We start from the raw sequence: 15449 nt of genomic DNA, 5'->3' as shown, positions 1-15449 counted from the left end.
AAAACACACAAGCTCTCCTTGGCTCTCATGGGCATATCATCAGGGAATAAATATGTGAATAAAATAATTACATCTGTGATCATTATTATGAAATAGACCTGAAGGAAGACAAGGTCTTGTCTAGGCAGGAATGGGGTTGGTGAAAAGAAAATATTCTGAGGAGGACAGCATAAACTTGCAGAAAGTAAAGCCTGGAAGGAAAGGGAGTTCAGATTTTTCTGAGAGGTAAAATTCATCGTTTCTGAAATTCTGAATATTCTAGCTATTAAGGCCTAGATCTTACGTTTTAGAAAGAAAATAGATTATTTTCTACATTCAGCTTAGAAGACAGAGTTTTAAGAAACTCTCTTTCAAATTTCTAATACCTACCTATGTAAAGTCACTGACTGCCTTTTTCATAGTCTCCCATCCTGGAGGGAGATTGAGGAAAGCGAAGTAACTGAGTGAAGTTAGTAACCAGGCAATTTACCTTGAAAACCGTCTATGAAGGAAGTGTCTCAATAATTGCTCCTAAGGTATTTGATTTATGGAACAACTGAGAAACAAATAGAAACAGAGTATATTTTAACATGAAATTAGAGTTATGAGAGCTATAACTGAATTAGTAATTGTTAGGTATTTAATATATATTATATGTAATCCAACTGAACTGAACTGAACTGAATCCTTATAGAACATAACAGTACTGGTACTTTTAGCCACATTTTATAGAAAATAAAATTGAGATTTGACTCAGTTAACATTTAACATATCTCGTGATAGGTAGATATGTAATGGTACATATGTAAAAGATACAAGATTATGACTTGTATCTACATGATAGTGTGTTTTACATCTTTACATGACAATGGAATTATAAACATGGCTAGTCTGACTCCAAAGTCCTTGCTCTTTCTATTCTACCTCTCTGAGATGAAAAATTTGTCTTCTTAATGCTAAGTTCAAGAAAAGAACTAAGGGAAAGAAAGAACTAAGGGAACTGAGTCAAGAAAGAACTCAGGATGGGAGTTGATGAAATGTTGAAGATATATGGAAACATTGCATTTTAAATAACTCTAAATTCTTCTCTTGTTCATTGGATTTTTTTTTTTTTTTAAGATTTACTGTTTTGAGATGTTTCTCATAAAACTAAAAAAAATGTTTTCAATATTTGTCTATAATAGGTTTGCAAGGAGGGTTCATGCAATAGAGAAAAAAAGAATACACATCTACTGACTTTTGGTTTCAGAGAATGAATGTCCCTTGAAAGCTGATTCTACATAGCTTTGACCATCTGCTTTGTAAGAATATTTTTGACTCATTTTTGAGTTCAGTAAGTTGGACTCAATTTTAAAGCTGGTTCTACATGTGAAGCAATGCTTATGTACTGTACAGTTCAGTCACAATTCAAATTTAATACTGTTGAAAACCTGAAAACAGCCATTATAGTCTGCCTGTTATAAATAGGGAATTTGAGACTTAGCAACATTATACAATTTTCACTTAAGAATCCACGAAGAACCTTTGTGTGTGGTCACTACCTATCAGGAGATATGTTAAATGGTTTACATTTGTTATCTCAGTAAACCCAACACTACTGATAGAGGTGATGAGGATAATAGTGATAATGATGATGATAATGATGAGGACTATGATAATATTCATTTTACAGGTGAAGACCTTGGGTAAACAGTGCCATCCACTGCATGTTGCATAATAAACTAAAATTTTGAGGAATCACTTAAAACTCAATTCCTGGAATATTCCCTCAGGAAATTGTAAATTTACCACTTTTTAACATGAGAATATTCTTTTTTGCTCCATTCTGATGACCACTCAAAGAATATAAAAAATGTTAAATTCATATTCAGGGTTTGAAAGACTACTTCAAGTACCAGGACTCTGAGACCTGATTACCATCCATCTGTGGCAATTAAACTAATGGCCTCCATTCTAAGAAAGACTATTGCTTTGGCATCTCATTTATTTCATTACTCAAGTTCACTTTTCCAGCTGTGATCATATGCTGATTGGGATATGCACAAATGAAAATCAGAGTGTTCTAAATACCATAATATATGTAGTGGCTTAAAATTCAACACCTTGGAGACTTCATGAGAAATTACTTCTTGTTTAGAAATATTTTAATAACTTTGGCTCTGAAATATTCTTAGATGGCCAATTCAAGCAAAAGCTGATGGCATTAAAAGAGATAGCAAAAAATTAGTTGGTTTTGAGCATGAAAAGGAATAATTATAAATTTATAAATGGAATCTTAAATTTGGGGGATGCTAAACCAAAATATAATACAGAAAGAGAGTCTAGAACCCCTATGATATTTCAATTTTTATTTGATCTTTATGTTTCATTTGATCCAATCAAACTGTATTTATCTCTTCCTCTCTCCCATTCTCTATGTCACATGTATGTAAATAGCATGGGCTCACTTTTCCACATGCCTGTTTACAACAGAAAACACTGTAGATAATACTTTTGCTCCCCTCCATCAGTCCACTGTTTTCCCTTTACCACTCAGTTAATATTGTAATTTTTAAAAACATAAACTATGATGAAGTTAATATAATTAAATTGATTGTATACACAGATAAAGTGATTACATTAATAAAAAGCTATACTGATAAAACGTATACATGTGCTGTGTGCTATGCCATGGTCAGTAGCTTCAGTCGTGCTCGACTTTTGCAACCCTATGAACTGTAGCCTGCCAAGCTCCTCTGTCCGTGGGATTCTCCAGGCAAGAATACTGGAGTGGGTTGCTATGACCCCCTCCAGGGTATATTCCTGACCCAGGAATTGAACCAATATCTCTAGTGTCTCCTGCACTGCAGGCAGGTTTTTATCCACTGATCCACCTGGGAAATCCAACATATGTACATATATGTCAACAAATATGAACAGAATCAGTAAGAAGAAAAAACGATTCATTTCAGAAAAGAAAATGATTGATTTTTTTCCTTGTTTTCCACTCCTAACGATTAAAATGAGTTTATGATTAAAATTTATGAATTTAACAAATGTATCTGAAGGCCATCAATTAGTTATTATGCATATAGGAAGCTGGTTCAACCAAAACTTGTAAAGATAGTATCTTACATTATAAATTATATAAAATTACAATTAGTTCTGTATTTGAGGATGGATAAATTAGGAGCATGTTAATTTTTCTATTATTTAACATATCAGAATAGCTATTCTCAATAAGGAACATGTGCCCTCAAGGATTTATCAAAAAATTATCACCTGTAAAGAATTCAAATGTGCTCCTCCCTGGCCATCCTTTATTGGAGATTACTACTACTGTTGGGAGCACCCCATGAGTTTACAAGGCCCTACTTGGGGAAGTGAGGGGATTAAATGTAGAATTACTCAACCTAAATCACATCTGAAAGAAAGAAACATTGTCAGCATCTTTCACAGTATTTTGGGAATATTAGTGAACAAAATACTGTGCAACTGAAATGTAATGATATACATAAGCAGTAATAAAGATTCCCGCAACATCCTCACTCCCATAGAGGGCCAGATTATTGAATCCAATTACCATCCTAAAGGATGTATTTCAGTTTTGAAGTAAACAAAAATGTTATGAAATCCACTGAGGAAAAGGGAAGTTGATTTTTAAATGAACTTCTGTTTAGTATTTATGGGAATTCTACTGCTATACAGGTTATTTTTCAATTATTTAAATTATAATGTAACAAGTGCTGGTTGCAAAATATTTAAAAATAAGAAAGATTATTCTAAAAATCCCCCTTTCCCATATTATACCTACTTTGAGAGCAATTTTCTATTTGTACATATTCATGAGAAAGGAAGTGAATAACATTAGACAACAAATATGTATGTGCATATGAAAGTATATATATGTATATGCTCATGAATTTTTAATATAATATCATGCTATAGAATTTGTTCTGCAATTTTTTAAACTTATCAACATGACAAGGAAGTCTCTTTGTATCTATTTACATGAAGTTACCTTATACTTTTTAATTTCAAAATAAATATTTTTCTCTTATATTCATATACAGAGAGTTGCGGTATTGTTACCAGGAAGAGTTAATTTTGAATTTCTGCTGTTCTGTGACTTTAACCCTCATCCTGCCACTTTTTGTTGTTGTAGGCATACATAATGGCCTGCCTCAAGGAGATAACCTGAGCTACCCACCTGTGAAGGACTGTAAGGAAGTAAAACTAATACATTCCCCTGCCTGAAGCTTGCCATTCTAGGGGACATTTGCAAGGATTGAATAGTCTTTTTACTTCATTTCCTCACCTCCCCTCCATCTCTGATCCATGAAAGAACTGGGCAACCAGGCACCTACAAGTTGGTTATTTTGAGGTGCTAGTCTGCCATCTTCTTGGTCAGGTAGCTCCCAAATAAAGTCCCTTCCTAGTCCCAACACCTCATCTCATTGTCTCATTGACTTATCCTGAGGCTAGCAGAGCCAGCTTGGACTCAGTAACAGTATGGGAATACATAATTGTTGATTCTAGAAGTAGTATTTTTCTATTCTAATTCAGACTCAGTCACTTACTATTAATATTAATGTAAACACTTTAAAGCTCTTTGTGACTATACTTCCTTATCTGCAAAATGGCAAAATAATAACATATCTTAATAACAAAATAATAATTTATTCAACTTATTCAACAAATATTCACTAAGCTCCTTCTAGATGCCAGAGAGATCAAGGCACCTTTCATTCTTCACTGAATAAAGCTGACAAGGATTATTTTTTTAATCCCTCATGAAGCTTAAATTCTAGAAAAGGACTACAAAAGTTTACAAATAATAATAAAATAAATCCATGAATTACATAGCATTTTATAATGAGCTAAACTGAACTGAACTGATGCATAATAGAAAAAGTAGAACAAGGAGGGCAGTTGGCCAGAACACAGTGAGTGAATGATAAAACTGAAGATTAGGCTGTAGAATTAAGGAGGGCAAGGAAGAAGGGTAAAGCAAGTATTTGCTGAACTTTGAGAGAATTTGGGAACCACTGTGGGGGAGGAGTCAGACTGGAGGTGTGAGGTCCTCAGATTTACAAGATTCCTTTGACTGCTTTCTGCATAATAGCATGTAGGTGTGGAACAAGCATAGAAACATAAAGCCAATTAGGAAGCTACTGCAATAAAATTGAGATTAGAATTGATGGTGACTCAAGCAGGATATTGCCAGTGGAAGTAGTTGAAAGTCACTGAATTTGGACATAACTTAAAGGTCAAGAAAACAGGATGTGCTGATGAATTGAATTTGAGATACTGGAGAAAGCAAACATTCAGTGATGACTTCAATTATTTAGCAGTTACCTGGAAGGATGAAATTATCATCAAATGGAAATGGGGAAACTCCGGAAGAAGTAAGCTTAGCAGAGAAAACCAGGAGTTAAATTTAGGTCACATTACATTTGCAATCTCGTAATATCCAAATGGAGATACTGAGAAGTCAGTTGTTAAATAACATAATTCACATCTAGAAATAGCTCTCAGAGATACTCTGATGTAAGCTAAATTTGCTGGATTATAACAACAGGTTAGTAAAGAAGATGATTATGATCTTTCATTCATAGTGAATACCAGGTTGGTGGATGTAAAATTTGATACCAGGGTTTTAGCTTTGTTAGGTAGTTAGAATAGGAAATAGGAGTCCAAATTAGCAGCAGCTAAAAGACAAAGAAAGCAAAAAACCTGTGAAAATGGAACAAAGGGAGGTCTGAGGACCAGAGTGAGAACCTCAGGTGAAAAAAGAGTCCTCCTGGCTAGCCCAATTTACATACAGCAGGCTGGGAAAAGGGGGGCAGAAAAAAACGTATAAAAGGAGGAGCCAAAATTGATCTCTCTTCTTTAGGGTCAAGGCCTCAGGCCTCAAGGATATGTTTTCCTTTGCTTGCCAAATAAAACTGAGCTGTAACCAAGCTGTAACACTGGTGGCAAATTTTTGCTGCAGTGAGACAGAACCAAGGAATTACACATTCCCCCCAACAGCTTCAAGCTCCATGTGCATGACTTAAACACTGATAAACAGGTGACTGAGTGTTGGCAGTTGTAATATGTATCCACACAAATGCCGTATGCTGCTTTATTAAATGCAGTCATATCCGTTAGATTCCTAACATGTCCAAGTGCTAGGTCTAGCTCACCAGAAAAATAAAACACAGAAGGAATCATGCCCTCCACTCCCTCAGATTCTGATAGACCTTCTATGTTTTGATGGAATCCACACTGATCAAGAAAAAGAATCAGGTTGAGCCAGTAATAGCAAAGACCTCTCTCTGAGTTTAGTGACCTTGATGGGACAAAATTATAATCCTGCAGTGTCTGTAAAAAGGTGTTCTAGAAAAGAAAAGCAATTCTTATATTGACCCTTCCCCTTTTGAAGAGACTTTCAATCTCACTACTCCTTGTAAGGTGACCAGAGATTTTGTGTTGTTTAATAAGATGGTCATAACTTATTTTACACATTTCTTGACTTGACAGCATTATTTGGCACAGTTGATTTTTTTATGCTTGAACTATTTTTCTCATTTGGCATCTGGAACCTCATTCTCTCTTGGTTGCTGTTCCTTTGTAATATCCAGCCATACCTCCATCACGGCCAAATTGCTCTGTCCTCAATTTCTCCCAAAGTGACGGCAACCTTCGAAATTTCTCCACCCAAAGCGCTCGGCACTTATTTCTCCCTTATATGATTTAATCAATTCATAAACATATACTTTTATTTAAATACATTCAGAATCAGATCCCTTTGCAATACTTCCACTCAACTAGCAGCTTTTGCTTAGGTTTTAGAATTTCTAAAGATTTTTATTCTAGTGTCTTTACTCTGCTTCCTAACAGTTGATCCTTAACATAGCACCAGAGTTCATTTTCCAAAGATTTCTTTCCTTTGCTCAAAATCTGTCAGCAGTTTTTCATTTAATTAATGAAAGGTCCTACATAAACTGACATTATCTCCTATTGCTTTAAGACTTGTTATTCAGCTTTATCCACACTGGTTTATTATTATTTCTGAAATACCCTAAAGCGTCATCACATCTTAACTGCCTCAGAACGTTTGACCTGCTGTTTTCTCTACCAGGAATGCTCTTCCTGACAGTTCTGTGACTCACTTTCCCTTCCTCCAATTATCTGGTTGTCTAGTCTCTTCTCAGTGATTCCTTCTTTAAGACCCAACAAAAGATGGCAATCCCTATTTTCCTCAGTACCACTTTTCTCCATGACAAATATCATGTATGCAAAATCTTGTAGCTTGTCATGTTCCTCCAACTAGAATGTAACCTCTATGGATGCTATAATTTTGTTCCCCCAAAATAATTGTTAAGCCAACTAGTAAATTCTTATATGAAATGGTGCCTGTGTTTAATTATTGAACAGGGAATTTTCTCTCCTAATTTTCTCTTTAGAAAAACATTCCTAGGGCTATTTTTATTAGATCAACTCTCCAGATGCCAGGTAAGCTATCTTACCTGATTTTTTTGTCTCCTCTGCCTACCTGCATTATACTCAATGCAGTGTCACATTTGAGATTTCTTGGAGACTCTATATTTTCTTCTTGATTAGTGAAAAGTTGAAAATTATATATAGTATGAAAAATGTCTGGTACTGTTTTGAATTATTAAAACCCAGCAGACTGAAGCAACTTAGCAGCAGTAGTATCATCTAAAATATGCCTCCATTTCATTTGCCTTTTCACCTGCTTCCACGCTTTGCAAAACACACAGGTGCCAGGTCAATAAGCCCTACTTAAATATCTAGCAGCAATGCCAGGAAACACCTAAGATACAATTTCAAAAGGTATTCACTATGAAAAAATGAAATGCATCATCAGTATTCCACAAACAGCATAAGACTGAAGCTTCTACTAATGAAAGCAACCCATTATAATATACAAGGTTAAGTCTCTCTTGCAAGAGGAAATAGTAACTCACCTTGTTCAATTTGCAGAACAGAAATGATGATTGCTACTGCTGCTAAGTTGCTTCAGTCGTGTCTGGCTCTGTGAGACCCCATAGACGGCAACGCACCAGGCTCCCCCGTCCCTGGGATTCTCCAGGCAAGAACATTTCCTTCTCCAATGCATGAAAGTGAAAAGTGAAAGTGAAGTCGCTCAGTCATGTCTGACTCGTAGCGACCCCATGGACTGCAGCCTACCAGGCTCCTCCATCCATGGGATTTTCCAGGCAAGAGTACTGGAGCGGGGTGCCATTGCCTTCTCTGGAAATGATGATTAGGTCAACGTTATTCTTACAGACCCTCTTTCAAGAAATTAGTCATTGCCTAAGGACAAAACCAAATGGGAATAAGAAAATCAACAGAAAAAATGTACTCAAGATATTTTCCCATCTGTCCATAGAAATCTATTATTATTATATTTGAATACATCATCCTTTTGATAAAAAGTGGAGTTTACAAGACTTAATAGACTAAAGCTACTTTTATTTGTTCCAAATTTGGTATTTGTCTGGGTCTGTTCAACTTAAAAAAATAAGTGTCTGAACTATCTTAAAAATATTTTAAGCCTTCTCCTCTACTGAAAATTTCAAGTTCCTCCAGTTTGGACAAACAAAAGTCAAATGTCTTAATTTCACTGACATTCATCAAATCTACTCACTTTCTGAAATAGTAGTTTCAGTTTCCTAGAGACATCTGTGTGATCTGATGATTTAGCATCTTGATGCTTTGTGTGTGGTTGAGACTAGGTGAAGGTGAAAGTGAAGTCGCTCAGTCATGTCTGACTCTTTGCGACCCCATGGACTGTAGCCTACCAGGCTTCTCCGTCCATGGGATTCTCCAGGCAAGAATACTGGAGTGGGTTGCCATCTCCTTCTCCAGTTGAGACTAGAGGTGGACTTTAATCCCATCATAACACAAAGCCACAATTTGGTCACAATGAGCACCAAATTCCTCTAAGAGAAAGGTTGTGATAGTTTTGTGTGTAATGTCACAGTGATCATAGGTAAGGTTTAGTGACACCAGCTCATATCACAGGTGAGAGCAGGAAGCCTCAGGAACTTAGAGTCTCAGTCCTGCAAGTTAGGAATTTGATTTTGTTGGTATTCATCTTTCAGGGGTATGTCATTTTAACAAAACTCATAAGACTGAAAAAAAAATCAGGAATCTCAATTTATGAAATTAGAGACAAAATCAAAATATCAAATGACATGGACATTTGCACCAATCTAATCAGTATATTTTCTCTGTGCAAAGAAAGAATGTAGGGATCCAAATTATCAAGCGTATTGATTAACTGACCACAGGAGTTGATTCTATGATTCAAATGTCAGAATGCTAAATTCTTATAGCCTGATGCAGCCTTCTCACTCAACAAACCTGGTTTGTGGCCAAACAGTCACGCCAACCCAACAAACAGTACACCACTCAGCTTAGCACTTCCATCTTTGGTATTTGGAATTGCATTTTTTTTTATTTTACCTGGCCTGACTACTGTCTTGTTTTTACAGTCTTTCTCCTAGCAAGATGAACATAACATCTGATCAAATTACAGTGTCATCAGCTCCTTCAATACTTAGACTATTCCTGAGTCATCTTAGTTGGAACTCTGGGATTCTGTAGCGCTTTTGTCCTATTGCTATTTGGTTGTACAATTAATGATCATTTGTTTAGCATCCTTTCATTCAAGAAGTATTTACTGAGAATTTATTATGTCAAAATATCTATTTTAGTCCCTATGAGGATAATGTTATCCCAAGGTTATATAGAAACAGTCTTTGTCTTCATAAACCTCAAAATCTAAAAGGGAAAATATATTTGAAGCACATCATTAAAATAAAGTACACTGACTAGTATGATTAGGAAAGTTCCCAGCATTATTAAAAAAAATCAGGAAAGTTCTTTCAAAAGAAATTATGTTTACACTCACACTGAGAAATAGGATAAATTCTTATTTTTCTATTACAGATGATCTGCTCACTTATTATGTCTGGACTTTATTGGTTTAGTTTTTTAGGATTTTTTATTTCTCTTATTCATAAATTCATTATGATATGTTGTAGTTGCATTGCACTGGACTGAACAAAATTAAGTCAACTATGACCATCTATATTATAAAAATAAAAGATAAATTTTTGAAGCACCCACACATCATCTAGCAAAAACGACCTCTCAGGAAGTCAATAGTATTGATGTTCAGTTGTTTAAAAATGAAAATAATTACACAGTACAGGATCTAGCTTGCCCTAAATTCTGTACAGAAAACAACAACAACAAAAAATCCTCAATGTCCTCTCTCCATTTAAACCCTCATCATTTCAGTCCCTGAAGAATAACTCTAAGGACAGCTTTCCAATCCAAATCATTGATATCAAACTGTATTTCTATTTTTAAGAGGGGAGGTCAGGGAATCTCCTGAAAGCTTCAATACACAGATGCTTTGAACTTAGCCCAAGTCTTTAACATAATCAGAAGTTTTCCTTGAATTATATTAATATTAAAAGCTTCTAAGGCAAAAAGTTCAAATCAGTGACAATACTAGTACTATTAAACCAAGCAAACCTGAGGAGAAAAAGGGCAGATCTAGGATGAGTTTACATTCACATTCAGTCCCAGCAGCTGCCTCGTGATTCTAGTTTGTGTTGCCAACTCCTCCCATTGCTAGTCATGCATCACTGCCACTCCTCCAACCACTGTGTAAGCTGCATGCACTTCCAGGAACCTGGGCCTTAAAAGCTGGCTTCTTTATAATTTGATATTTATCACAACTATCAGGCAACATGAAAACTATGAATACAGTTGTCAACATGAGAATTAAAGAGCAAGAATATGAGCTAGCATTTAAAATCTGATCAATATACCTAATTCATAAATTTTTGTAATAATTCAGTCTGACCCTAAATTTATAATTATGACAGAACTCCAAGTTCTTCCCACAGTCTTCATGACTTTTAAGACCCTCTATTTTCTGATTGTAGTCTTTCTAAGATGTCATCACTTCTTGATTTTCATGAAGACATATTTGGAGGTCTTTGTATTAATACAATTTCCTGAGCTACATATTCTCTTTCAGAGCTCATTTTGCCTAGTGGCATATGAATGGATTATATTACACCTTTAAGTCTTTTTAAATTGCACTAATATTTTCTAAATTGATGAGAAAATTTTAACCCAGCTGAGGCCTTTTCTTAAAATACCTGCACTAATTACTGTTTCTCCGTGTCAGCGTTCACAGAGGTTTTGATCCCTTCTAATATTATAGCCTTCATAAAATTTGTCTTTCAGATTTATTTTTAAAAATGTAATTAACAAGGAAACACAAACTTTAAATGATACAATAGACCAGTTAGACCTAATTGATATCTATAGGACATATCATCCCAAAACAATGAATTTCACCTTTTTCTCAAGTGCACATGGAACCTTCTCCAGGATAGATCACATCCTGGGCCATAAAGCTAGCCTTGGTAAATTCAAAAAAATAGAAATCATTCCAAGCATCTTTTCTGACCACAATGCAGTAAGATTAGATCTAAATTACAGGAGAAAAACTATTAAAAATTCCAACATATGGAGGCTGAACAACACGCTGCTGAATAACCAACAAATCACAGAAGAAATCAAAAAAGAAATCAAAATTTGCATAGAAATGAATGAAAACGAAAACACAACAACCCAAAACCTGTGGGACATGGTAAAAACACTCCTAAGGGGAAAGTTCATAGCAATACAGGCATACTTCAAGAAACAAGAAAAAAGTCAAATAAATAACCTAACTCTACACCTAAAGCAACTAGAAAAGGAAGAAATGAAGAACCCCAGGGTTAGTAGAAGGAAAGAAATCTTAAAAATTAGAGCAGAAATAAATGCAAAAGAAACAAAAGAGACCATAGCAAAAATCAACAAAACCAAAAGCTGGTTCTTTGAAAAGATAAATAAAATTGACAAACCATTAGCCAGACTCATCAAGAAACAAAGGGAGAAAAGTCAAATCAACAAAATTAGAAACGAAAATGGAGAGATCACAACAGACAACACAGAAATACAAAGGATCATAAAAGACTATTATCAACAATTATATGCCAATAAAATGGACAACATGGAAGAAATGGACAAATTCTTAGAAAAGTACAACTTTCCAAAACTCGACCAGGAAGAAATAGAAAATCTTAACAGACCCATCACAAGCACGGAAATTGAAACTGTAATCAAAAATCTTCCAGCAAACAAAAGCCCAGGTCCAGACGGCTTCACAGCTAAATTCTACCAAAAATTTAGAGAAAAGCTAACACCTATCATGCTCAAACTCTTCCAAAAAATTGCAGAGGAAGGTAAACTTCCAAACTCATTCTATGAGGCCACCATCACCCTAATACCAAAACCTGACAAAGATCCCACAAAAAAAGAAAACTACAGGCCAATATCACTGATGAACATAGATGCAAAAATCCTTAACAAAATTCTAGCAATCAGAATCCAACAACACATTAAAAAGATCATACACCATGACCAAGTGGGCTTTATCCCAGGGATGCAAGGATTCTTCAATATCCGCAAATCAATCAATGTAATACACCACATTAACAAATTGAAAAATAAAAACCGTATGATTAGCTCAATAGATGCAGAGAAAGCCTTTGACAAAATTCAACATCCATTTATGATAAAAACTCTCCAGAAAGCAGGAATAGAAGGAACATACCTCAACATAATAAAAGCTATATATGACAAACCCACAGCAAATATTATCCTCAATGGTGAAAAATTGAAAGCATTTCCTCTAAAGTCAGGAACAAGACAAGGGTGCCCACTTTCACCATTACTATTCAACATAGTTTTGGAAGTTTTGGCCACAGCAATCAGAGCAGAAAAAGAAATAAAAGGGATCCAAATTGGAAAAGAAGAAGTAAAACTCTCACTATTTGCAGATGACATGATCCTCTACATAGAAAACCCTAAAGACACCACCAGAAAATTACTAGAAATAATCAATGACTATAGTAAAGTTGCAGGATATAAAATCAACAAGCAGAAATCCCTTGCATTCCTATACACTAATAATGAGAAAACAGAAAGAGAAATTAAGGAAACAATTCCATTCACCATTGCAACGGAAAGAATAAAATACTTAGGAATATATCTACCTAAAGAAACTAAAGACCTATATATAGAAAACTATAAAACACTGGTGAAAGAAATCAAAGAGGACATTAATAGATGGAGAAATATACCATGTTCATGGATTGGAAGAATCAATATAGTGAAAATGAGTATACTACCCAAAGCAATTTATAGATTCAATGCAATCCCTATCAAGCTACCAACAGTATTCTTCACAGAGCTAGAACAAATAATTTCACAATTTGCATGGAAATACAAAAAACCTCGAATAGCCAAAGCGATCCTGAGAAAGAAGAATGGAACTGGAGGAATCAACCTACCTGACTTCAGGCTCTACTACAAAGCCACAGTTATCAAGACAGTATGGTACTGGCACAAAGACAGAAATATAGATCAATGGAACAAAATAGAAAGCCCAGAGATAAATCCATGCACATATGGACACCTTATCTTTGATAAAGGAGACAAGAATATACAATGGATTAAAGACAATCTCTTTAACAAGTGGTACTGGGAATTCTGGTCAACCACTTGTAAAAGAATGAAACTAGACCACTTTCTAACACCATACACAAAAATAAACTCAAAATGGATTAAAGATCTAAACATAAGACCAGAAACTATAAAACTCTTAGAGGAGAACATAGGCAAAACACTCTCTGACATACATCACAGCAGGATCCTCTATGACCCACCTCCCAGAATATTGGAAATAAAAGCAAAAATAAACAAATGGGATCTAATTAACCTTAAAAGCTTCTGCACATCAAAGGAAACTATTAGCAAGGTGAAAAGACAGCCTTCAGAATGGGAGAAAATAATAGCAAATGAAGCAACTGACATACAACTAATCTCAAAAATATACAAGCAACTCCTACAGCTCAACTCCAGAAAAATAAATGACCCAATCAAAAAATGGGCCAAAGAACTAAATAGACATTTCTCCAAAGACATACAGATGGCTAACAAACACATGAAAAGATGCTCAACATCACTCATTATCAGAGAAATGCAAATCAAAACCACTATGAGGTACCATTTCACACCAGTCAGAATGGCTGCGATCCAAAAGTCTACAAATAATAAATGCTGGAGAGGGTGTGGAGAAAAGGGAACCCTCTTACACTGTTGGTGGGAATGCAAACTAGTACAGCCACTATGGAGAACAGTGTGGAGATTCCTTAAAAAACTGGAAATAGAACTGCCTTATGATCCAGCAATCCCACTGCTGGGCATACACACTGAGGAAACCAGAAGGGAAAGAGACACGTGTACCCCAATGTTCATCGCAGCACTGTTTATAATAGCCAGGACGTGGAAGCAACCTAGATGTCCATCAGCAGATGAATGGATAAGAAAGCCATGGTACATATACACAATGGAGTATTACTCAGCCATTAAAAAGAATACATTTGAATCAGTTCTAATGAGGTGGATGAAACTGGAGCCTATTATAAAGAGTGAAGTAAGCCAGAAGGAAAAACATCAATACAGTATACTAACACATATATATGAAATTTATAAAGATGGTAACAATAACCCGGTGTACGAGACAGCAGAAGAGACACTGATGTGTTGGGGGCCAGAGTGAGGTACTCCGCCCATGACAAAGGTCATGAGGAAGGAGGCTCGACATACGCAAAGGCGGGATCGAGCCTCAGGAGTCCCCCTGGAACTCCTCGAGCATCTACCCCCATTACCAGAGCCTGCCTACTTTACTACTTTGTGCTCTCACCTACATCTCTGACTTTACGGGGGGCTGTCCCCCACCACCTCTTTCGGAGAAGGAGTTAACCTAGAGCTCCAGTCAATAAAAACTCTTGGGTGTGACAAGAGTGTTTTAATCTACAAACTCCTCTGAAGGTTCTCTAGCCTGCCTGACAGGCTCGTCCGGCCACATGTGATTGCTCACAGCCTCCCAACCGTGAGAGGCACAAGATGCTTTAAACCCTCTAAAACAGGTTCTTTAGAGAAGTTAGAAAACTATTAGTATAAATATAATGGGCTAATTAGAAATTGTGTTGGTGAAGGGTTTTTCATTTGTTGAGCCAATGTTTGTTGCTAAGTCTCCACATCCCCTGCCCTTACACACATTAATGAATATATAGAAGAAATAAGTATTAACCTTTGATATTAATCACGTTAGACCTTAGGCTAAGTAAATTCTTTCCTTAGCTAAAACCCACTACACCCTCACCCTGTAGGAATGTAACTATATTTGGGTGGCGTCTGTTTTGAGAATAATCAGCCCTGGAGAAATAAGTGTCCTGATTGACTGACCGCTGTCACAAGGAGAGGGTCAGAAATTGTCAGCAGGCCCCCTGGCCAGAAGATGATGTAACACCCTAAGACCTCTGTATACATTTGTGTGA

Source organism: Bos mutus, chromosome 6 (assembly GCF_027580195.1).
Source record: "Bos mutus isolate GX-2022 chromosome 6, NWIPB_WYAK_1.1, whole genome shotgun sequence".
NCBI lineage: Eukaryota > Metazoa > Chordata > Mammalia > Artiodactyla > Bovidae > Bos > Bos mutus.
Note: the sequence above shows the minus strand (reverse complement) of the source record.